Genomic DNA, 25,086 nt, shown 5'->3' with positions numbered 1-25,086 from the left:
GTGACAAAGGTGTTCCACAATGTAAGCATCAGAGGATGTAGCCCCTGGCCTTCACGGATAGGTGTGGGCCTGCTGTGAGGCACAGGAAGCCCAGCAGCCCCGTCCAAAAAGCACCATCAGTGCCATGTGTATATGTGTTTGTGTGTGTGGTTGGTCATCTCATCTGCGTCTCTGCAGCAATACTCTTGGGAGGGGCCAAGGAACAACTCTTTAAAAAAGCCCTTTCTGTTCTTGTTCTAAGCAAAATAATTACACAAGTGACTAATTTTATCCCTAATCCTGTAATTACTTTATTCTGTAACTGGTGAGAGGACTCCGAGCTGTGCCTCTAGTGCCCCTTCCGCTGGCCAAGCTGGCCTGGTCTGCCAGCACGGAACCCCGCCTTGCTTCTGCCCTGGGCCTTCCATGATGCCAGGGTTGCTGCTCTAGTTCCACTCTGGCTGAAGCCAGCTATACTTTGGTATTTGGGGTCTAAAAGACCATCCTCCCTTTCCCCCAAATCCACGCACAAACACAGCTGCCTGGAGAGTAAGAGCTCGTGATTATGGAATTAAGTCCGTAGGAGTCAGGAGATCTGGGCTCTCATTCAACGTTCTCATTAACTTGCTCCATGACCTTGAGCTAGTCATTTCCCTCTGGGTCTCGATTTACCTGTAAAATGGGGCCCTTGCCAGCTTTAACATTGCATGATTCCATGAGGGGAGCTGAGAGAGCAAGAGCTTTGAGACGGAGGTACCTTCTTGCTATCTGCTGGCAACATGATCCAGTCATAGCATTAAAGATCGCAGTACTAACAAGAGACATCATTTATTGAACAAGCACTGTACCAGATCCTTTCTTTTTTTTTTTTTTGTGGTACACGGGCCTCTCACTGTTGTGGCCTCTCCCGTTGCAGAGCACAGGCTCCGGATGCTCAGGCTCCGCGGCCATGGCTCACGGGCCCAGCTGCTCCGCGGCATGTGGGATCTTCCCGGACCAGGGCACGAACCCGTGTCCCCTGCATCGGCAGGCGGACTCTCAACCACTGCGCCACCAGGGAAGCCCCAGGTCCTTTCTTAATATTTTTCTCATTCTATATTCAAATGACTGTATGAGGGAGGCTTTACAGAAGAGGAAATGGAAGCAATGATTGTATAGGGACTTACCCACCAGGAAGTGGCAGAGCTAGGACTGTAAGCTCTGCTCTTAGCTGCTGCCCTCCCATTCAGCTGGGAAGTGGTGGAGCGGGGCTTTGCACCCAGGTATATCTGTCCCCAAAGTTCTTGCCTTTCCCATGAAGCGAACACCCCAGGGTTAGGCTTATCGGGGTGACTAAACCTATTGAAATTTTAATATTTAAACAAAGTTGACACAACAAAAAAATAGGGAAGGCAAAATAGGAAACTCCAGGAGAACAGGGAGACAGGTACCTCAGGGTTGTGTTCCAGCTTTGCTGCTGGCTCACATTATGACCTTAAGCAGGTTCCCACTTATCTCCAGGCTTCAGTGTTCCCATCTGTATGACAAGGGATGGAATTAGATGGTCTCCAAAGGCCTTCCTGGTGTTGAGGCTCTGCAACCGTAGGTCACCTGGTTCCGGAAGTTGCCGTGGGGTGGGGGTCAGCCCATGGTGTAGGCCAGTGGGTAGGTGAGTTGGCAGCCCTGGTAGTTTCTATTATGTCCAGTCCCGTGAGAACGGAGACTGCTCAGGTTTCATCCCACAGAGCATCTGCAGAGCCACTGAGGTGGACCACGGAGTCAAGAACACTGTGGAGGAGGTCATTTCCTGATGCTCCTGCATGGTTCCTGCCCAGCTTGGGCTCTTCGCTCTCTCTGGGGTCTGGGTCTGGCCTCTGCCTTTGCTCCAAAGACTGCACTAGCCTCAGCCAGGGACAGACAATGGCTGCAAGTCTGTGTGTGGTTTCTCTGGCGGGTGCCTAGAGGCCTAAGCATAATGAATAATAAAAGCTACTTTGTGTTTCTTAGGATGACCGCATGCAAAGCACTTTTCTTGCGTTATTATGTTTGATTCTCTTAAAACCATATGACACAGGTGCTTGGTCATTCCCACTTAACAGTTAAGGAAACAGACGCTGAGAAGGTTGAGTAATTTTCTCCACATCACACAGCTAGTGAAGGATAGAGTGGGATTTGGGATTCTGACTGTAGAATCCTGGTCTTGGTCTTATGTCTTGGTATCCCATGGGCTGAAGGAATAAGCATGAGGTTAGGAGTCAGCTGGTTTTTAAATCCCTACTCTCTGTTTACCATCTATGTTTACCATCTGTGTTTCCTTGGGTAAGTTACTTTATCTGTCTGAATTTGCATTTCTTTCTCCATAAAACACTAATACCTGCCTGTTAAGATTAAAGGTTACTGAGATGATGATGTAGGACAATGCCCAGCATGTGGTCGGTGGTCCCTAAAGGCCTTTTACCATTTGCCCCACTCTCTCCTTCCCACTTTCCTCTATTATACCAGAGGGTCCTGCCACCCTGCAGTGCTCCCCACATGTAGCACATAGCTCAAGGCCTTTGCACATGCTGCTCTGCTGCCTGGAAGTTGCCATCTCTACACGTTCTTTCTTCCTTCACTTCCTCTGGGCTTTGATCCTTCCTGTTTCTCTGAGGATCCTGGGCAGTGGTGGAGGAATGAGGCTAAATTTTCCCACAGGCTTGTGCTCCAGTGATGACGAGAAGCACCACGCGGTGGGGACAGAATTGAGGATAGAGAGCAGACCCTGAGCATCCTGGAGGTGCAAGTCTCTACTGAAAATTCCTCCATTTATGCTCCATGGCTTTACAAGGGTGCGCATGCAAAGTGTGTGTTTCCTCTTTGGGTCACCCCATTTCTGTATTAGTATACTCTCACTTTTTCAGTTCTTTCTCTAGTTTGGTCTCTTAGTCTTTTACTCTCTTCCTTGGTTTTCAGACTGGCACTTTTTGTTAAACATTTTTTATTGTGGTAAAATGCTCATAACTTAAAATTTACCATCTTAACCGTTTTTAAGAGTAGAGTTCAGCAGCGTTGGGTACATTCACGTTGTTTTGCAGCCGTCATCACATCTCTCACCAGAACTTTTGTCCTGTAAAACTGAAACTCTATACCCATCAAACAATAACTTTCTACTCTTCTCTCCTCTCAGCTCCTTGTGACCACCATTCTACTTTCTGTATCTACGATTTTGACTACTCTACATACACCACATAAGTAGAATCATACAGTGTTTGTCCTTTGTGATTGGTTCATTTCACTTAACATAATGTCCTCAAGGTTCATCCATGTTGTAGCATGTGTCAGAACGTCCTTTTCTTTTCTTAAGGTTGAATATTCCGTTGTATGTATATACTGCGTTTTGTTTATCCATTCATCTGTTGTCGGACACTTGTATTGCTTCCACCTCTTGGCTATTGTGAATAATACTATGAACATGGATGTACGAACATCTCTTCGAGACCCTGCTTTCGATTCTTTTGGGTAAATTTACCTGGAAGTGGAATTGCTGGATTAGACGGTTAGCACTTTTTTTTTTTTTTTTTTTTTTTGCGGTACGCAGGCCTCTCACTGTTGTGGCCTCTCCCGTTGCGGAGCACAGGCTCCGGACGCGCAGGCTCAGCGGCCATGGCTCACGGGCCCAGCCGCTCTGCGGCATGTGGGATCTTCCCGGACCGGGGCATGAACCCATGTCCCCTGCATCGGCAGGCAGACTCTCAACAACTGCACCACCAGGGAAGCCCAGCACTTATTTTGAAAGCCACTGTTTATTGTGTGCTTACTATGTGCCAGGAACTGGGTTAAGCACTGACATGTCTTGCCTCATTCAGTGCCTACATTCACTCTGTATCGTGAATACAATCCAGTGATAGAATTATCTGCAATTTGCAGCGGAGGCTGCAATTTGCAATAAAGGCTCAGAGAGGCGAAGTTATTTGCTCAGTCTCCCAGCTGGGAAGCACTGGAGCAGGGCTTGGAGCTCTGACCTGCCGCCAGTCTTTGACCATCGTGCTGTACTGCCTCCCAGTGGCCTCTTGTTCTCCACCTGTCCATCACGTTTTCTGCCTCTGCTGTGTAGTTTCTCTCATTCGTGCTCACATTGTCATTCTCCTGCTTTGTGTGTGTTTATTCTCTCTCGAGACTGTGTTCACCCTCTCTGGAAACTTTGAGCAACTTGAGTAAAGCCCCTCTGATTATTAAGAAGTTTTTGTGACTTGGAAACCTGCAGAGAGAGGCCTGTAACTTGCTTTCTAATCATGGTTCTCTGGATTTATAGCTGCCTCTCTCCCAGTGGCCTATGGGATCTCCTTCTGCGTCATGTGGTTGCGGATCCACAGAAAACCTGCCCGGTAGGGTCAGTTCCCCTGGGGGCAGGGGCACTGTATCCCCCAAAGGGGTAGTGTGGGAAGAGAGAAGGCCCAGCCAGTCAGAGTGGGATTCTCCTGGCTCGCTGGTTTCCTAGCAACAACACAGAGGCAGAGAATTTTACAGAAGAATGGAGAAAGAGAGGCTATGATGTGGGTTCCAGCACACTTGCCTTTTCCGGAACTTCAAAACAATCAGCGCAGACTTCCCTGGTGGTGCAGTGGCTAAGAATCCGCCTGCCAATGCAGGGCACACGGGTTCGAGCCCTGGTCCGGGAAGATCCCACATGCCACGGAGCAACTAAGCCCATTCGCCACAACTACTGAGCCTGCGCTCTAGAGCCCGTGACACAACTACTGAGCCCGTGTGCCACAGCTCCTGAAGCCCACGTGCCTAGAGCCTGTGCTCCGCAACAAGAGAAGCCACTGCAATGAGAAGCCCGCGCACTGCAACAAAGAGTAGCCCCCGCTCACTACAACTAGAGAAAGCCTGCACGCAGCAACGAAGGCCCAATGCAGCCAAAAATAAATAAATAAGTAAATTTATAAAATGGGACAGCCTGGTTAAAAAAAACCAAACAGAGCAAAATATCCCCAAGTTTGGGTGATTTACTGATTATCTAGTCCAGCTAGACTTAAAATTTGCATATTAATCAATCAATTTCTTTAGTCAATCTATAATCAATTTCTATAGTCCTTTTAAAACTTTTTTATTCCCTGAGAAAACCAAAATTCAAAAAGAGTCATGTACCAAAATGTTCATTGCAGCTCTATTTACAATAGCCCGGAGATGGAAACAACCTAAGTGCCCATCATCGGATGAATGGATAAAGAAGATGTGGCACATATATACAATGGAATATTACTCAGCCATAAAAAGAAACGAAATTGAGCTATTTGTAATGAGGTGGATAGACCTAGAGTCTGTCATACACAGTGAAGTAAGTCAGAAAGAAAAAGACAAATACCGTATGCTAACACATATATATGGAATTTAAGAAAAAAAAATGTCATGAAGAACCTAGGGGTAAGACAGGAATAAAGACACAGACCTACTGGAGAACGGACTTGAGGATATGGGGAGGGGGAAGGGTGAGCTGTGACAGGGCGAGAGAGAGTCATGGACATATACACACTAACAAACGTAAGGTAGATAGCTAGTGGCAAGCAGCCGCATGGCACAGGGATATTGGCTCGGTGCTTTGTGACAGCCTGGAGGGGTGGGATAAGGAGGGTGGGAAGGAGGGAGACGCAAGAGGGAAGACATATGGGAACATATGTATATGTATAACTGATTCACTTTGTTATAAAGCAGAAACTAACACACCATTGTAAAGCAATTATACCCCAATAAAGATGTTAAAAAAAAACTTTTTTATTATGGAAAATTTCAAACATGCAGAAGAGTACTAGAGAGAATATTATAGTGAACTTCCATGAACCCATTGCTCAGCTTTGACAATTTTCAGTAAATAGTCACTGCCCATCTATCCAACAGTGTGGAATTGAAATAGTTTATTATTCACATTTCTAGCTCCATGCATCACACACAGTAGTTGCTCAGTAAATAAGTAAATGCTGGATGATTACAAATCCTTTCCCCTCTCTGGGTCTCAGTTTCCCTATCTGTGTGGTGAGAGGGTGGGACCAGATGATTTCTAAGAGCTGCGGCGTGGTACGGTGGTCAGAGCATACACTTTGGTGTTAGACACACTTGTTCAAATCTCGTGCATTCCTTAGCTGAGTGTCTTTAGGCAGATTTCATCTCAGGTTCCTCATCTGTAAAATGGGGATGCTAGCTCCTGCTTCTCAGGGGTGGTTTTGAGCACTGAATAAAGTAACTCTTTTGTGACTAGTACTTATTACTGCTATTTTTAATATTAATATTCAGATGGGAAGATTCCATGTATTTCAGAAATGCAAAAGTACATCGGAATTGACCAGAATTCAAACCCTAGGATTCAGCTTCTTTTTTTGTCCCAGTCGGCAGATAGTCAGGAGCTCAAGAAAAGGGAAGTACAGCCAGAGCCAGTGCCCCAAGTGTGGAGCTGGGAGCAGGCCCAGAGTGGGGGCCATGCAGGCTGATGCCATCTCCTCCTCTCCCTGCCCCTACCACACATGGGTGCCACAACCCCTGTGAGAGGAGCCTGCTGGCTGCCCCCTCCCTCAGTGAGACAGGCCCAAGCTGGAGAGCCCAGAGGTGGAGAGAGAGGCGCCACAGGATGTCGCGTTGCTAGGAGACCCGAGGAGGCAGCAAGGACCCGTTGCCAGAGCTGGAAGGGAATGATGGACTGGTGTGGAGATGCAGGGCATGTGGCCCCAGAAGGGCTTTTGTGGGGTTCTGGGCAGGGGGTGGTGGTATAGCAACTGTGAGCTCAGCTGGGCGGAGGGGCTCTGTAGAATTCGGCTCCTAAGAAGTGGGCTCAGGGTAACCTGTTCAGTTCTTCCATTTAACTCCTTTTGTGTCAATCTCAGACCTGCATTTGAATCCTGACTCACTCTGGGACCTTTGGCAAATGTTGTGCAGCTATACTTGCTGGGCCTCATCTGTACAATGGGTATAATAATGCCTGCCTCACAAACCTTTGGGAGGGTTCAGTGAAATGTGTATAATAAAGTGCTCTATAAAAAGGAAGACAAAGTGTAAATGTGAAGGTTCACTACCACTCTTATCTTTATTATAATAATTATTATTTCTCTTACTGTAGAATGAGACACACTCTCTCCGGGATTGGACTCTCCCTGTCTGCATGAGTTTCATGAACAGGGGGCCTCGGAGGAGGGGACTTCCACTGTGGAGGCCTGTGTCAGGGGACTCTGGGCAATGGCTGGATGGGGCCCCCGGTTAGTGAAATCCCAGGGGGCAACTTGAGGAAGGCAGCAAATTTCAAAGCCAGAGGGAGACTTGATAAGAGTGGTGGCTGAAGTGGCGGGGGGCGGGAGGGCTCTGCTGAGATTCCAGGAAGGGCTAGGATGGTTCAGGCCAGAACCTGTGAGTGAGCTGAGGGTTATGGGCCTTTCTTGTTGCCTCTCTTATATAAATAATATATGTCCACACACATCCACACAGCAGAAAATAAACAATGAAATAAAACCAAACCCAAACAAGCACAGAAGAAATTCCGCTATCATAAAACAATCCCTGGGAACATTATGTTTTGAATATTTCCTTCCAAGTTTTCTTTTTTCTATGTATGCGTGCACATACTTTATAGAAATTGGGTCACATGTCCCATATGCTTTTAAAAACTCTGCATTATGTTACGAACGTTATTACATAGAATCATATAGATCCGTGACACTATATGTTAACAGCTGTATAGTATTTCAGGATATGTGTTATCACTATTTATATAAAATACCCACTATTTTTGGACATTTATATTAATTCCAAATTTCCACTTCACTCTGGTATACAAGACTCCTGTATAATATAATGTTCTTATGGCTACATCTTTGAGTATATCCACTGGTCTCACAGATAAATTCATAGAAGAGGAATTTCTGGATGAAAAGGTATGCACATTTTTAAGGCTTATCATGCACTTTTCCAAAGTGCCCTCCAGAGGGGACTTCCCTGGCGGCCCAGTGGTTGGGACTCTGCACTCTCACTGCCAAGGGCCCCTTTACTCCAGAAAGATGAAACCAGCTGATGGCTGCATTGACACTATCTAAGTCTGCCTGGTTGACTGGGTGCCCATTCATAACCAGATTGCAGTGGTGTGGGAGTGGGTGGCTTACAGATAGACTGGGCAGGGGAAGAGGTATCAACAGCCACTCTAAAAGGACTTGTGCAGAGAGAGGCCCCTGGTGGCCTGGTGGCACTGGCTGGACTGGGCTGGGCTGGGAGAGGCTGTCGGTCTGGATCGGCTGCACTAGCTCAGGCTGGGCGTCTTGCCCCTGGTGTGATCCTGGGCTCATGCTGGTGTGATCAGCATGGTCACCAATCCAAGGCATTCGTTCCAGAAGCCAAGGCAGCCTGTCTGGCCATGCTGACAGACGCGGACATTCGCGTAGTGGGTAGTGATTCATCGGAGCTGGTGGTGGCAGCGGGAGCTCTGACAGAGTGGAACGGCTCTCACCCGTCCTGTCACTCAGCCTTTAAAAATAACCCTCACCTGTTCCAAGTGGCCACACCACCAAGTGTCTGGAAGTGCGGTCCCTTGGCTGTGGCTGTGTGAGGGAGGGCATGGGTGTGGCGCTGTGTGTGTGTGTTTTGGGGGGGCTGGAGGTGGCATCTTGGAGCGTCTTTAGGGATTGGCATCTGAGCCAAGGATTTGGGGTGGGGTAACAAGAGGCCAGACTCCTCCTCTTCTACCTTCTCGTGGCCGGGGACAATCTGTCTACTCCTTGGGAAGGGCCAGAGACAGCTGGTGGGGCAGGGGTGTCTTTCAGGACCATGTGCTCACTCTCTGCTGAGTTGGGGGGGACAGTGTGGAGAGACTGTTAAGGCCAAATGACAAGGGTGGAGGTAGGCTCTTGGAGGGATGCATAGCATTTAGCCGATCAACAACTGAATCTTATGAAAGCCCATTTCACATCTCATCTTTTTGGTGAAAATTTTAACATAGGGTTCCTTTAAATTAGATACAAATATAGCTGACTTCTTATCATGATGACTAGTGACCATCTAGCCAAGGTTTCTTAACCAAGTGTCCACGGACCCAAGGTGTGAACTATGCATGGGTTTCATGAGGTTTCTTGATGCTTGAAATCATAATAAGGTGTGTGTGTGTGCATGCACGTGTGCCTGTGTGCGTGTGTGCGTGTGTGTGTGTGTGTCTGGATGTGTGCCCATGTGCATTTTTCTGGGAGAAGCTCTGCAGTTTTTATTGCATTTTCAAAGGAAACCATGACCCATAAAAGGTTAAGAACACACTAGTCCAACACCCTCACATTAGAGGCAAGAAAATTGAATCCAAAGAGGAAAATGACTGCCCGAGATCTCACAGCCGAGATCAGAAACCAGGTTTATTGACGCTGTCCTCCCTGGCTAGTTCCCCGAGTCAGGACTGAGCTACCTGCAGTAGACAGAACCCCAGGCACCATTTCCTATGCCCTTTTGGCTGGCATGGGTCCAAATGAAAAGGCTTGAGGCTTTCAGTGGCAGTGGGCAGCTGGGTGCTCACCTCCAGACATCCTATTCGCAGGTCGTCTTGTAGGGGAAGACTCCTGGGGCATCTCCTGACCTGCTTCCTACCGGGACATCTTAGCTCAGGACATTAAATCTGCCCCTTTTGCCTTGACATTCTCCCCTGGTGGAAATGCTCCCTTGACACAGGAAGTGCCCCTGCCTTTCGGGAGAAGAACTGGCACTCTGGGCCTGGAGAAAAGTAAATGGTGGGATGGGGAGTGGGCCTAGGAATATTGTATGATGGACAGGCACGTAGAGACAGATGCTGGTCCATTGTCTGTGGGAGGAATTCCACTTTGTACCGTAGGAGTATAGATGAAGTGGCCCACGAGGATTAAAAATAATTAACATTGGGCTTCCCTGGTGGCGCGGTGGTTGAGAGTCCGCCTGCCGGTGCAGGGGGCGCGGGTTCGTGCCCCGGTCCAGGAAGATCCCACATGCCGCGAAGCGGCTGGGCCTGTGAGCCATGGCCACTGAGCCTGCACATCCGCAGCCTGTGCTCCGCAATGGGAGAGGCCACAGCAGTGAGAGGCCTGCCTACCGCAAAAAAAAATAATAATAATAATAATAATAATTAACATTCATTGAGCACTTCCTATAGGCCAGGCACTCTTCTCAGACAAATACATGTATTAACTCCTTTAATCCTTATAAGACTGAGGCACAAAGGATTAAGCACAGCTAGTAAACAGCTGAGCCAAGACATGCACGACATGGAGGCAGGTCTTCTGACTCCAGGGTGTAGAGGTGTAGAGTCTGGAACCAGAGTGGGCTCCTAGCCTCTCTGCCGGGAGCACGCATCAGAATCAGGAGAGGGCTGATAAAAGCACAGGCTGCTGCTCTGAACCCCCAGTTTCTGACTTAGTAGATCTGGGATAGGGCCCAAGGATTTGCATACCGGGAAGTTCCTGGGTGATGCTGCTGTTCCAGGGACCACACTTTGAGAACCATGGCTCTCTGCTTTCCTGCTCACTGATAGGAAGAGAGGAGCCCAGGGAATAGACGTGGTTATTGATCTCACCTGGATTATTGCAGTGCCTGCCCTGGGTCCAGGCCTCTCTTACCTCCAGGTACCTACTCTTTACCGGGGACAAATTAATCTTCCTAAAGCCCAGCTCCGATCATGTCGTACTTCCGCTCAAAGTCTTCTGGTGTCTCTGCTGTGTGTACCGGCGCTGTCCAGTGGAACTGGCTTTGGTGATGGAGATGTTCTACGTCTGCACTGTCCAATATGGTAACCATCAACCACACGTGGCTATGACTTTTACATTTTATCCCATTTTAACTAATTTAAATGTAAATAGTCACGTGTGGCTACTTGCTGGACAGTGCAGGAAACCCTTGGTGTGCCATTTGAGGCTCCCATTGGCACTATATGCCATTCCAGCCCCAGCCTCAACCTTGGGCATCCTTGGTTCTGGGTCATTCAAGGCCAGTTTCCTGGGAATTCCCTGGAAGTCCAGTGGTTCGGACTTGTCGCTTCCACTGCCAGGGCCTGGGTTCAATCCCTGGTTGGGGAACTAAGATCCCGCAAGCCACGAGGTGCGGCCAAAAAAAAAAAAAAAAGGCCAGTTTCCTGAGTCTCCCCTGTACTTCCCAACCCTGTGCCTCGTTTTATGCTATCTCCTCCGTCTGGACTGTCCTTCTGGCCTGCCTTTAATGCTCAACCTAAATGCTACCTCTGCCTTGAAGCTTTCTTTGACAGCTGCTCTTCTCTCATTTCTTTCCCCTCTGAACTCCCAAAACATTTTTTCCCTTTCTGACAACCTTTAGCATTTTAGCCTTCTATTGCGGTTGGCTGATTTGTTGTTTCCTCTCTTTCCTTAAACTTTCAGCTTCCGGAGAACGTGACCGTGTTTTCTAGTGAGCCCATGCCCCCAACACAGGTCCCTCCAGGCACACAGAGGCGCTCAATAAATCCCACAAACCTTTGCCCTGGTGCCTTGGGGAAACAGAGATGGATAACGTGCCCTTCCTGTCTTCAAGCTGCCACAGGCTCTCACGAGAGTCTGATTTGTGCCCAGAGGACCACTGAAGCTAATGGTTATTTTGGGCAGGAAGGTAAAAGCCACAGAGGGCCCAGTTGGCCAGGAGAGTCCGGCAAGAGCCGCCCAAGCAGAAGCCTGGGTTTACATACACAGACGGCTTCTCTCTGCCCAGCCTGGCCTGGTGCGAGGAAATGGGAACATCCAGACGTGGCTGCCTGGCCATTTCATGAAGCTGGGGATTAACAGTGATGCAGCGGCTGGTCTAGCTGTCTGGGGCAGATGGGTGGATGAGGAGAGGATTGCAAAAACTGCAGAGCAGTGCCAGCTCCTGGAAGTTGAATATTGGCTAGGTGGCACCTGGGCTGGGAATGTAAGTGCAAGAAAATGTTTGTAGTCTGAGCAGCGGACAGACAGCAGGTGAAATTTTGCTGGTCTGGCTTGGGGGTTTATGAGTTCTTTAGGACAGTCCCTATTGAAATGGAAAGATGGTTGGAAAGAAAAAAAAACAAAACCCAGCTTTCTAGCTTCAGACTAAGAGTATTTCACACCCCAAAAATCTCTAGCATAGATTCATCTCTGGGACAAAAACATTAAAAAAATAAACCTTATTGAAGTTATAATATAAATGCAGAAAAGTACACAGATCATAAGTTTACACATATTTATGTAACTACTTCCCAGACAGGAACTAAAGCATGGCCAGCATCTTTAGAGTAAATTTGTGTTAAATCAAATGTATGCAGGATTAATGGTGGACAAACAAGCTGTGGAATCAGGCAAACCTAGAATTGAATCCTGGTTCCCCCACCTACGAGCAGTGTGACTTCGGACTAATGGCTTATCTGCTGTGAGCTTCATTTCCTCCCCTGTAAAATCAAGGTGGAATATATAATCTCTGCCTTACAGAGAAGTAAGAAATTAAAAACTGAAAATGTACGCATATTGCTAGACACAGTGCCAGCACGTAGAGGGGTCCCAAAGGCTCTCTGCGATGGTGATGTTGATTGATGGTGTCGCTGCAGCATCTTCTGGCGCAGGGGACCACAGACAAACGCACATAGCCTTTCTCCTGTTGCCTCCCACTGCTCTCAGCCTCAGTGTGATCCTCTCCAAGGTCTCTTCTGACTGCAAGGGATCTGTGATGCTGTGATGATGCAAACCTCAGCTGACACTTCAGGCACCCGATGGGAGGCTGGGTGGATGTCTGAATCCAGTGGGAACGTGGCCAGATCTTTTATGTTCAGGCCCCAGGAGTATGGCTCCCAGACGTCTTAGGGGAGGGCTGATTTACCCGGGGCAGCAGGAGCATGGAGATCCATTAAGAAATGTAGCCGAGGTGGAGTTTGGGTCAGCAGGATTCAGCGTCGGCAGGGTCCTGGCATCCTGGGTGAACTCCTGACTCCGGCTTGCTCCCTGGCCTCTGGCTCTGAGAGTGCAGATGTGTCCCCAGGGACCTACACCATGCACGTATTTTGAGCTGGGCACTGGGGGGAGCAATTCACACATCCCAGGGCTGGAGGGCAGAGTGTAGGGGGGAGGGGGGAGGCCAAGAGGTTCCTTCTAGCTGGGAGGGCTTATTGTAAAGGGGAGGGGATCAGGAAGGACTTCCTGGAGGATGGCTGAAAGAATGATCGTGGGAAAGGGAAAGAGGGTCGCCCAGGGAGAGAAAAGAAGCTCTGCAAAAGCAGAGGGGCAGTGCCAGCACCGCCGCGCCCTGGGGGCTCAGAACCATTGAGTCTGACTGAGCTTCCCCTCAGGGACCCTGAGGATGAGGCTGAAGAGGCAGGTGAGACCAGGCTGTGAAGGACTGCAGAGTCAGGCAGAGAGATTGGAGTTGCTTCATCAGAGAATTGTGGCCACTGAAGGCTCTTCCCACGAGGGAGCAGAGCGGGACCAGCTCCTTAGAATATGCACAGTCATCCGACCCACATTGTTTTTGGCCAAAGATAGTGGCCAAGTGTTCAAGCCACTAGAGTGGGCTGTGAGAGCCTCTGGGATGCGCAGCCCTGTGCAGGGGCCTGGCTGTGGGGGAAGTGCTGGGAGAGGGAGAAGGGGAGGAGCGATGGAAAGGAAGGGACAGGCAAGGTTCCCATCTTTGACAAACTACAGTCTTGTTGGAGAGGTCAGAGGGCCTCATCACAACTGAACTCCAAATTCAGAAGTAGAGACAAGAGATGTGTGGTGGGCCCAGCAGGCTAGAGGAGGGACAGACTGGGTGGCAGAGGCACGGAGGGTGAGCTTCCTGGAGGAGAGGTGACCTTTGGAGGCTTTGGAGGGACTGAGGGTACCGCAGGGGCCTGCTAAGCCCTTCCTGGGCATTCTCTCATGTCATGGGAGCTTGAAGAGGTGGTGCGGATATTACCCCCATTGTACAGAGGTGGGAACTGAGGCTCAGAGAGGTTTAGGCCCTGCCCAAGGTCACACAGCTCCTGTACTATTAATGTAACTCCCCTGTCCCTGCCCCGACCCCCTCCCCGGAGGTAACCACTGCCCCCAGACTCTTCACCACACGAAGGATGGACAAGTGCTTCGTGCTGTGCGACCCTCTGTGCAGCTTCGTCATCATTCCAGGCCAGAGCATGACCGAAGGCAGGAGTGTGTAGTTCCCACGGTCTGGGCTGGAAGGTTTGAGGGGATGGCGAGGTCCCTGGGGACTGTAGTGCTTTGGGAGGCTTCTTGGAGGAGACTGAAGGAGAGGCGGTAGGGGCAGCTGGAGCCGGGAGGTCCCCGTCAGGTGGGCATTGCTGCCCACCCCTCCACCTACACCCGGACACAGCTGCCCTGCAGGGCCTTCCAGAGAGCACCAAAGATCAGTGAGCGCGGCCTTGTCAGGCAGAACCTCCCAGGCCTGTAGATCACGCCGATCTGGAAAATTTGGCTTTGGTAACTTCCCTCCCCGAGCTGGCCCAGCTCTCAGCTCCTGGGGCTGCAGCACAGCCCACCCAGGCCTGGCCGCCCTCTGGGGCCAGAGCCAGAGGCCCTGCAGCTCTCTTGCCCTGGCATACCTTCCTCCCCATGACCTTGCCTTTAACCGAGTTTGGTTTAGGTGTCCCCTCCCGCAGGAACCCTTTTCTGAGCCCCATGGGCTGGGCTAGGACCTCAGAGAATCTAAACCTGTGCTGACCAAAAGAGATATGTGAGCCACACATGCGAGCCACATATGTGATTTTCAATTTTCTGGTAGCCACGTGAAAAAAAAAAAGCCAAAAGAAACAGATGAAATTATTCTAATGATATATTTTATTAAACCTAATACATCCAAAATATTATCATTGCAATACAAAAGTTATTAAGGAGATATAGTACATTTCTTTTATTAAATCTTCAAAATCTAGGGACTTCCCTGGTGGTCCAGTGGTTAAGACTCCGAGCTTCCACTGCAGGGGGCACGGGTTCAATACCTGGTCAGGGAACTAGGATCCCGCATGATGCTGCGCAGCGCGGCCTAAAAAAATAAATTAAAAAAAAAATCTTTAAAATCTAGTGTGAATTTTACACTTACAGCACATCTCAACGTGCACGAGCCACATTTCAAGGGCTCAGAAGCCATATGTGAGTAGTGGCTCTCTGACGGGTCAGCAGAGCCTTAGAGGCAGGGAGAAAAGCATAAGGGTTGAAGCTCAGTGCTTGGCATCAGACAGATCTGGCAGTCACACCCTGGCCCTGCCATTTACTAGCTGGGTGAACTTTGGGAAGTCGTTAACCCCGAGCCTCAGTGACTCCAGCTATGAAAGGAGTTAATAATTTCGATGCCAAAGAATTGGTCTAAGGATTAAACAAATGTGTGACTGGGGCCAGGCACAGAGCTAGTACTCAGAAAGTGGTGGTGATTCATCTTACAGTACCCTCTGATGTGCAGGTCTGTGTGCCTTTCTCCGCCGCTGGACTGACGGCGAATTCAAGGACAGAGGCTACCCAATTCCTCTTGCCTTCCCCAGGCTCAGCGTGCACATCACTGATTGCTAAATGAAAGAGTAAATCCTTGCACTACGAGTGCTTGCCACCCGACCCTGCTGACCCAGGAATCAAGGGGCCCCTGGTGTCCGGGAGTTGTGAGACCACTGACTACCTGGGGTGACCTCGGCGAGGTGCTGCTTTGCTCTGGGCCTTGGTTTCCTCATCTGAAAGATAAAAGGGGAGGGGTGGGAGGGGCCTGCTGGAGTATTTTGTTTGGTCTCTGCCCCACCAGTGGCCTTGGGGGACTGTAGCGGACACCATGTGTTTTGCCTTCCCAGCCAAGGGACAGCATCACTTCCATCCTATTCCTGGCTTTCCTGTATCCTAGCACTTTTGCACCATCAAGTACCCTCCAGTTAAAATTTAAGAAGAAAGACTTTCTCCTGCTTCCCAGGCAGACCCGAGAGGGGATGAGGAGTCCTGTCCTTTCTCTTCTGCCAGCATCTGCTAACCCATCACAGCAACTCAGCGACAGAAGCAGGGCAGGAAGAATCTCTCCCACTTTATAGGTGAGAAAACTGAAGCTCAGAGAGGTCAAATCATCTACCCAAGTAACACAGGAAGAAGTGGCAGAGCCAGGGCTGGAAGCCGAATTCAGAAGAGCCCCTCTTTACAGGGGGTGGGGTGGAGGCTCCCATCCTGCACCTGGGGCCCTAGCATTTCTCCATGGGGGCTTTCACAAGATGTGGTTCTGGGTTGGTCCTGTGCCTCAGTTTCCCTGCCCTGGGAATGAAGGCAGCCAAGTAACTGGGGAAGTGATTTCAACTGATGCCTACAGGGGGCCGTGTGTTCTTCAGAGAGTTCCCCCACCCCCCTTCCCCACCACAATCAGATTTCTCTGGAAAAGGTTATTGTGGGGTGAAGTGGAAGATGTCTGGTCCAGAGAGTCAGTGTTACTGTGCAAGTGTGACCTTGGACAAGTCACTCACCGCTCTGGACCTCAGACCGCCTGTTTATAAAATGGGGGGGGGGGTGACAAGATGTGAGAATGGAACATGAAAGTACTTTGCAAACTAGAAAGTGCTAATAGAAATGTTAGCCAATAATAATAATAGAAAGAGAAATAATGATAACAGTAGAAGAAGCCCAGTTTTCTGTGTGGTCCCACTGACCTGAAGGGAATTGGGCCCTTCGGGTATAAAACCAGAAGAATGTTCTGCCTTGGTTTTTGGAGTGTTGCCTGGATTCTTCTGGGAAAGTGAGAGGCTCCATCTAGCTGAGGAGGGTGGGAAAGTGGTCCTGCCCCAGGGGAGGGAGGGGAAGGCTCCTGCCTGGGGAAAGAAAGGAAGGGGAGGAGGGTTGAGGGAAGGAGAGTTGAACTAGGAGGAATGGAGGGCTCTGGCTGGGCAGCTCTGTCCTGCTCACAGGAACCCAGGGTCGGGAAAGGCGGCAAGCAGAGGAAGCTAAGAATCAATTTGGAATAAAAATACTTGAAGCAGGCAGTCAGAAATCTCTTAGCAGATGTGTGTATGAAACAATAAGTCCATCTGGTGTAACTCCTAAGTTTTACTGGTCCTTTCACTCATTCATTTGAAGAAATGTGTGGTGAATTGAATTCAAGCAGAGCACCCCAGAGTGGCAAAGTGACTTGCGCAAGGCCTTACTCCTGAGGGCCTGGGGAGTTCCTGGGAAGAACTGAATTTTGGAAGCTGGGGAGCGAAAAGTCCAAAGGCAAAGGAGAACATCTACAGGGAAGTCCGCCCAGCAGGACTCTGGTCCTTCTGGGAATTGGCCCTGTGCTGGTTTGTCCCTCTTCCTGTCTCCTGTCTGGAGGGAGGGCATGTTCTCTAGGACTGGGAGAATCTGGTTTCCTTCGGCTCTCTGCTCTCTGACCACCCCTGAGCCTAGTGGGCAGCAGAGAGGGTGAAGGCGCCAGAGAGGGTGAAAGCTGTGTCTTGGGAACATTTGGTGAAGGAGTGCGTGACATTTAACTTGGAGAAGAGAAGGCTTGATTTGGGGGTGGGGAGAAGGGACATGGTTGCTATCTTGGGTTCTCTGAGGGAGGCTGGGGAGAGGGCATAGCCTCGTTCTGTGGAGGCCCTAGGGTTGGTACTAGGACCTGGGGTGGAAGGTCACTGTGACGGAGCATCCACCTTGGGAGAGAGGAATGGAGGGGGGTGCTGCCTGTTGCTGGAGTGTGGGAGTTCAGATGGATACTGGTGAGGCTGACACCGAAGGAAATGCAGCCTGCCATGGGGAGGGGGTGGTGGCGTCCCAGCTTTGGGCCTCTGTAATTTCCAGTGTGGTGGATTCTGCAGTGCCTAGAACAGTGGCTGGCACATAGTAGGTCCTCAGGAATGATTTGAAGAATGAAAGAATAGATGTGTATGCCTGGGATGGTGGCGGTGCTGGCTAGGGAGTAGGGGTCATGTGGCCTGCAAATGCGGACCCATGGGCAGAAATCTTTGGGGATCATGTTGTGGGTTACACAACCATCTCTCAGGACTTCCCCACAAACTGGGAACCCTAGAGATAGGTACAGCCACCTCTTTTTTCACTGTTGGCAAAGTGAGGCCCAGAGCAGGAGAGCAGTGTGCCCAAAGGTACTGGTTGACCCATGACAGAGCTGGACTAGAACCCAGGCCGTTGGAGGTCCTCACTGTGGATCTCCTAAGTTGGTCTGGAGGGCTTTCTGAGACAGCGCTGCTGGAGGGGAGGAGCAGGGCTTCACTTGGTTTTGAGCCAGGACCTCAGTGCCACAGGCCAGCTGGCCACCCCCCAACCCCACCTTCCTGGAGCCTGGATGCACATCCAGAAACATCTGTACACGGACCCACTCCCCACTGTTACACTTATGGCCATTGTCACCGAAGCACATATGAACAAATGCACACATACACACACGGGATCCCAGGAGACATTTGCATGACCTCCTCCACGGTGGGGGAGGAGCGCTGAGTCCCAGGGAAGTTCTGACCCGCGCTGTGAGCTACAGGGGAGGCGAGGGTATTCGGCTGGGCCCGGTGGGCTGAGGCTGAGTCACCCCTTCTGCGTCAGGGATCCTCTCCTCTTCCTCTCCCCTCCGCCCCCTCCTCCCCCGCCGAGCCCCCAACAGGGGTTGGCCTGAGCGGGGCCAGGGGCTGTCCAAGGCCAGGGTGGGGTCAGCGGAGGCGCCGGGCTTGGCTGCCGATGCACAGTCCCGCGGTGGACCGGTAACTGCCGCTGTGGCAGCGCCCGGGAGGAGGTGGCCTGGGAGCCTGAGAGAGAGGGAGAGGGAGACCGGCAGGGAGGAGGCGGAGGCAGGGGCAGGGCCGCCGCGAGGGAGCAGGCAGGCGCGCGGCGGCTGCCCCACGGCTGGGCGCAGAGGCCGGGCGGGGGCGGGGACTGGCCGCGCGACGGGCGCCAGGCCCGGGGCTATAGGCACGGTGCCCAGCCCCCGGCGCACGCCGAGCCGCCGCCGCCGCCGCTGCTGCAGTCGGCATCCATCAGCGGGCGGGGGTGTCGCGGACCAGGCTGCTCCGCAGAGCCCAACGCGGCCCGGCGCGCCCGCCCCGCCCCGCGGCCTGCCGGCCCGCAGGAGCCGAGGGGGCGCCCCCCTCCCAGCCTGCCCGAGATGGGGACCCCCAGACCCAGGTAGGCACGTGCGGGGGATCAGGTGGCACGGGGGGCTAGGGGCTCGGTACCCGGAGGCCCAGCCTCCAGCCCTGGGGGAGGTCGGGACCGACCGGCAGGAACTGAGTTTGCAGGCTCTTGGCCCTCCGACCAGTGCGGGGGAGGTCCTTGCTGTTCCTCCCTACCTCCCAGGTCTGCAGCCTCCCCGAGGCCTGGAGAGAGAGGTGGGCAGGCGAGGGGGCTGACGCTTGCTGTAGGGATGAACGATTGCGCTGGGTGCTGGGCTGGCCCGCTCCGTTCTCCGAGACCACTCCTGCCGCCGCCGTGGAGGCCGAGAGCGCTCCGGATATCTCCGTCCAGGCTTCCGATGCTGCAGGACAGTCTCTTGGCTGAAGATTGGGGTGCTGGGGAGCTCTCGCCCTCACCCTCACCCTCTGGTTACAGTCCTTTCCCCACTCGGGGCTCACTTCCCATCCCACCTCCCTTCCGAGTCTCCCAAAGCTGGGGGGATAGAACTTAGCCCTAGGACCACTGAGGTTCTGGCCTGGTGTTGTCCTGACCAGAGGCTTCCCCTACCCGTTAGAGGGAGAGGACTTGTGGGTCCCAGTTGTGTCTGGCACCTTCACACTTGGGGACATCCAGGGCCCCAAGAGGCTGGGATCTTGGGGGCAGGCATGGTTGTGGTGGCGAGTGACTACAGCCATCAGGGTACTTACCAGATCCTAAGGCCACTGTCTGGCAGGGCTATGGCTGGGGGTGGTCCCTGGGGACCGTAGGAGGCTGGACAAGGAGGAGGAAAGAGTTCTGAGGATACTGGTCTCCTTTGCGGCACTGGCCGTGGTCCTTGCTTCCCAGCTCCCCCCCCTCCCCCCCCAGAGCTCTGAGAATGCATTGGTGAGGGAGAGACACTGCCGTGTGTTCCTGCCTCCTCTGCACCCAGAGGTGGGAGTGTAAGAGGGCTGGGTTTAGGACCTCTCTGAGGCCCTGTGGGGTTCAGCTGCTCTATCTCTCCGCCACCTCCCAGCATTAGGAGTCTTCCAGATTCAGTAGCAGCTGGGCCAGGTTGAGAGCTAGGGACGCGAATGATGCCCTCAGAAGCTCCTGGAAGAATCGCGGTGCTGCCTGTCCCGGACAAGGGTGTGGAGAAGAGAGGCGACTGTGTGCCCGCCTGCCCACCCATTCCTCCATATGGAGCCTGCGGCAGTGGCGGCCTGTGCCAGCCTCCTCTCTGAGCCACTGTGGCCCAGGGAGGCTCTGCCAGCTCCGTGCAGAGATGAAGCTGGCTTCTGCTGGCCAGTCTGAGGTCATGCCTGCCTGCTGATCCCATGTACCAGATTTGTGTATGTGCAGAGCATGGTTCCTTGAGGGGCCCCTCAAGGCAATCCTGGAGAAGGAGATCAGTGCAGGGGGCATGATTCCTATTAAACCCTTCCTGGGCCACATGGCCATTCCCTGGGCCCAGGTCTGTGAGCTTCATGGAGGACTGCTTCCCAGAACCGTCATGAGTGGAATACTTGGTCCTGTAGTCCTCACTCAGTAAATATTGAAACGTTGAATGAGGCCTAGAGAGGAAGAATGACTTGTCCAAGGTCACAGGCAACTGGGTGAGAGAGCCAGCACTAACGTACCCAGCTCTTCTAACTGGTTTGGGGTTTTTGCAGCCCAAATGCCTGCTTCTGTGCTGCTGCGGCTGTTCCATACGCAGGACTCTGATGGGCTGGGCATTGTAGCCTGGAGCCTGAGTCTGCCTCTTAGGAGGTGCCTTCCATTGGTCTCCCAGCCCTTGCCCCCAAAAGGTGAGAAGGAAAGAAAGGTCAGGCTGCCTCACAGATAATGGGCCAGGGCTGAGGCATAGGCGGCTGGTAGCCCTGGTCCCTCTTGGGAGGATGCAGAGCCAAGAGGATGCTGGTGCCCAGGCAAGTTCTGGGTCTGAGCATGCGGGGGCAGTAGAGAGGGTCTCCTGACTAGGCCGGCTGAGGTAGGAGGTGCCTCTGTGTTTGCTCCAGCATGGGTGTCCTTGTGAGCCTCTTGGGCTTCTGTGTCCCCATTTATAAAAAAAGGATAATAGGGGCTTCCCTGGTGGCGCAGTGGTTGAGAGTCCGCCTGCCGATGCGGGGGACACGGGTTCGTGCCCCGGTCCGGGAAGATCCCACATGCCGCGGAGCGGCTTCGCCCGTGAGCCATGGCCGCTGAGACTGCGCGTCCGGAGCCTGTGCTCCACAACGGGAGAGGCCACAACAGTGAGAGGCCCACGTACCGCAAAAAAAAAAAAAAAAAAAGGATAATAATTTTTATCTGGAGTAATACCAATGATTACACAATCAGTGTGAGGACATTTATTGAGCACTTACTGTATGCCATGCACTGGGACAGTAAATGCTTTGCATTACCTCACAGCAACCCTGACAAGTAGGTGCTATTATTATCTTCTTTTTACAGATGAGTAACTAAGGCTCAGAGAGATCAAGTTACCTGCCTGAGGTTACACAGCTGGAAAGTGGGTGGTTGAGTCCAGAACCCCTCTCTCTACCATGGCATTGTACCTGGGGCAGTGTCTGGGAATACCAGGCCGGTGTCCAGCAGAGCCAGACACCTGATGTGCCAGGGCTGGTCCAGGTGGAGAGGTCTACGTGTTGGATCTTGCGAGGCAAGGGCGGCTCTGTGGCCCGAGTGCTCCTGTGGTCCTGAGGGATGGGGGCAGAGAGGTACTGGCTGGGAGCCTGAGAGAGGGGTTGGCTGTGGCTTTCTGCTTCCTGGCCAGGATCCCCCGGAAGTGGGGAATGCTGTGGACTCCCTGCTCCCATTGGCTACGAGGGAAGACTGGTTGGCTCTGAGGCTGGTTGGCCCTGACACTCACCCCTGCCACATTTGATAGGAACCCAGTGACCAGAAAATGCAAGGGAGGGAATGCAGGGGCACCAGCTGGGACTGTGAAGAGGAGGCCCTGAGGGGAGGGGACGGAGCGTGGGTGGGCCGGTGGGGGTGGGAGCACGCTGGCACTGCTTCCTTTGTGGGCGGGAGGCTTGTGGGTAAGAATAGTCGCAGCCAACATTTATCGAGCACTTACTACATGCCAGGCACCTGCTTTAAGGGCTTAACTCATACAATCTTCCAAAACCCTTTGAGGTAGGAATTCTTCTTCCTCCCATTTTACAGATTGAGGGAACTGAGGCTTAGCCAAGAAAAGACAGTTGCTCAAGGTCACACAGCTCGGTCGGTCGTTGGGGAGCCAGGATTCAAATCTAGGCAGTGTGAGTCAGAGCCACATTCCTGATGGCAATGTGAGCTGCCCACAGTTTCTTCTCAGAGGTCATACTCAGTTTTGTTCAATTTGAAAAATATTCCCTGAGTACCTCCTGCAGGTCGTATATGGCCTCTGGGGAAGCATCCTCTCCTCAAGGGTCTCCCAGTCTAGCCTAGAGAGACACGGACATGACACAGGGGAGGTAAAGGAGGTCCTATGGCCTATCTCAGCGTGGATTCCTATTCTGGTGATCAGGGGAGGCTTCAAGGAGATTGGGGCCTTTGTGCTGGGCACCAAAGGCCAAGTGGAATTTTGATAGCTGTGGGGGTAAGGGCACCCACTCCCCTGGATCAGAGGGGAGGGAAATAGGGGTGTCTTTGAAGAATGGGCAGTCTGGTGTGCATGCAGGAGATGGTGCAGGGAGCTGGGGGGTGCTGGGAGGTGACTCAGAGTCAGCTTGTGTTTGGGTCTTTGTCAAAGCTCTGGAATCTGCGGGACCTGAGTTCTAGTCCCAGCTCCACTGTGTACTAGCCACGTGCCCTCGGGCTATCACTTAGCTGATCTGAGCCTCCGCTTCCTCATCTGTCAAATGTGGACAAACACACCTATCTGATTGAGACCACATTAGGGTTGTTACATAAAGGACCTAGAGCAGTGCTGGCACACCACAGGGGCACAGCTAACATCAGTTCCCTCCTCCTTTAGTCTCGCTCAAATGTCAGACACAGGTGTTTCCACTTGACAAGGAGCCTGGAGGCTGCCGGAACCTTTGCGGGTGTTTGGTCTGCATTGGGGCACGCGTTTGGGGCATGACAGAACCATGTCTGGGAAGGTCCCTTTGGCGACTGTAAGGACCATAAGTAACGGGTGGGCTCGGCCTTGCAGGAAAAACATCTGCACTGTGGGGCTTCTCTGGTGGCGCAGTGAGTGGTTGAGAGTCCGCCTGCCGATGCAGGGGACACGGGTTCGTGCCTCGGTCCGGGAGGATCCCACATGCCACGGAGCGGCTGGGCCCGTGAGCCATGGCCGCTGCGCCTGCGCGTCCGGAGCCTGTGCTCCGCAACGGGAGAGGCCACAGCAGTGAGAGGCCCGCGTAACACCCCCCTCGCAAAAAAAAAAAATCTGCACTGTGGACCTTGAGGGCTGGCGAGGAAGGAAGGTGGAAACCGCACTGAGATGTCCCCTGGAGTGGTTGGGGGAGGAGCAGGTTGGGGTGGGGGTCATGCATTTGGTTTGCAGCCTCATGAGTTTAAGATGAAGGACTGGTCTCCCTTCAGTCATTCCAAAGGTTGTGCAGCGTCTTTGTGCATCTGGTGTTTTTTTTTTTCTTTTTGCATAATTTCCTTTGGATGAATCCCCATCAGACTTCTCCCATAATAGTAGCAAATTGGGACTAAGTGCCCGACAACAGGAAGATGATTGAGAACGTTTGGGAACATCCAGTGGATAAAATAATATGCAGCCGTGAACAGTCACAGAAATACTTATGGAGTTGTGCACTTGTGAAGCTCCTTTGCATCCTTTCTTCATTTCATTTCATGTCCCTGTGACAGAGGTGGGACGGAGGTTAGAGCCTTCCCGTGCATGAAGAGATTCAGGCTAGGCTCTCATCTCTTTGAGGGCAGCGTTCATGTTTTCTTCATTGTTCTGTCTTCGGCGTGTGGCTAAGTGATTTGCAAATGCTTGTCTGGTGAAAGAATTGATTGAGTGGACAAAGCAGAGGGGAAGTGACTTGTCCAAGGTCATGCAAGTAGGAAGACCCAGGACCTGGGTCTCCTCATCTCTACTTGCTGCATTCTTCTCACTCACCACTCAGTACCTGGGAGGGGAGTAGGATGGAGAGGTTTGCAGCGAGGACTGTGGACAGACCAGGGTTTAAGTCTAGTTTCTGTCCTTACTGACTGTGAGGTCTTGGCAAATCAGTTCATCTTCTTAAGCCTCAGTTTCCTCATCTGTAATATGGATTGTCCAAGTACCTGCTTTTAAGCTTGTCGTGAAGACTAAGTGATTTTAGGTTTAGGCATGTAAAATTCTTAGCATGGGAATTCTAGCACATTCTAGCATACAGTGAAGCACCCACGAATGTTAGCTGTGTAATAATGATGATATAATAATGTGGAACTATTTCTGATGCAATTAAAGTTTTTTGTTTTTTGTTTGTTTGTTTTGGCCACGCCATGTAGCATGCGGGATCTTAGTTCCCCGACCAGGGATCGAACCTGTGCCCCCTGCAGTGGAATGGAGTCTTAACCACTGGACCGCCAGGGAAGTCCCTCTGATACAACGAATGTTAAATAGAAAGAAACCCATAAAACTATGAGCACTCAGATTAAAGTGGTATAAAATTAGGTCTGACCATAGATACAGATTGGAAGAGAACAGGCAGGAATGGCATTACAGCAGGTACTGTGGGAAGTAAATGACTGATCCAAACAAACCTTTTTTTTAAAAAATATTATATTTACTTTTTCTTTCTTTTTTAAACCAGAATTTAAGGCCACATTTCCACTTTTATAAATTTATTTATTTTTGGCTGCGTCGGGTCTTTGTTGCTGTGCGTGGGCTTTCTCTAGTTGTGTTCTGTAGTTGCGGCGAGCAGGGGCTACTCTTCATTGCGGTGCGCGGGCTTCTCATCACGATGGCTTCTCTTGTGGAGCACGGCCTCTAGGCGCACGGGCTTCAGTAGTTGTGGCTCGTGGGCTCTAGAGTGCAGGCTTAGTAGTCGTGGCGCACGGGCTTAGTTGCTCCACGGCATGTGGGATCTTCCCAGACCAGGGCTCGAACCCATGTCCCCTTCATTGGCAGGAGGATTCTCAACCACTGCGCCACCAGGGAAGCCCCCTTTTTCTTTCATTTTAATTACAAAAGATTTAT

At 51.7% G+C, this 25,086-nt stretch overlaps 1 protein-coding gene across 19 annotated transcripts in view; it reads left to right on the top strand.

The window, feature by feature from the left end:
• EPB41L1 (erythrocyte membrane protein band 4.1 like 1) overlaps positions 1-25,086 on the top strand; it is a 126,672-nt gene that overhangs the window by 35,971 nt on the left and 65,615 nt on the right. The window contains exon 1 of one of the 19 annotated variants that reach the window (XM_079943961.1): positions 18,507-18,989. The exons of the other annotated variants lie outside the window; for them this stretch is intronic. The gene's annotated coding sequence lies outside the window, so the exon portion shown is untranslated. Of the gene's footprint in view, positions 1-18,506; positions 18,990-25,086 lie in introns of those variants that run through there. 19 annotated transcript variants of the gene reach the window in all.

The sequence above is a fragment of the Stenella coeruleoalba genome (assembly GCF_951394435.1).
Source record: "Stenella coeruleoalba genome assembly, chromosome: 15".
Taxonomy (NCBI): Eukaryota; Metazoa; Chordata; class Mammalia; order Artiodactyla; family Delphinidae; genus Stenella; species Stenella coeruleoalba.
Note: the sequence above shows the minus strand (reverse complement) of the source record. Positions and strands in the feature narration are given on the sequence as shown.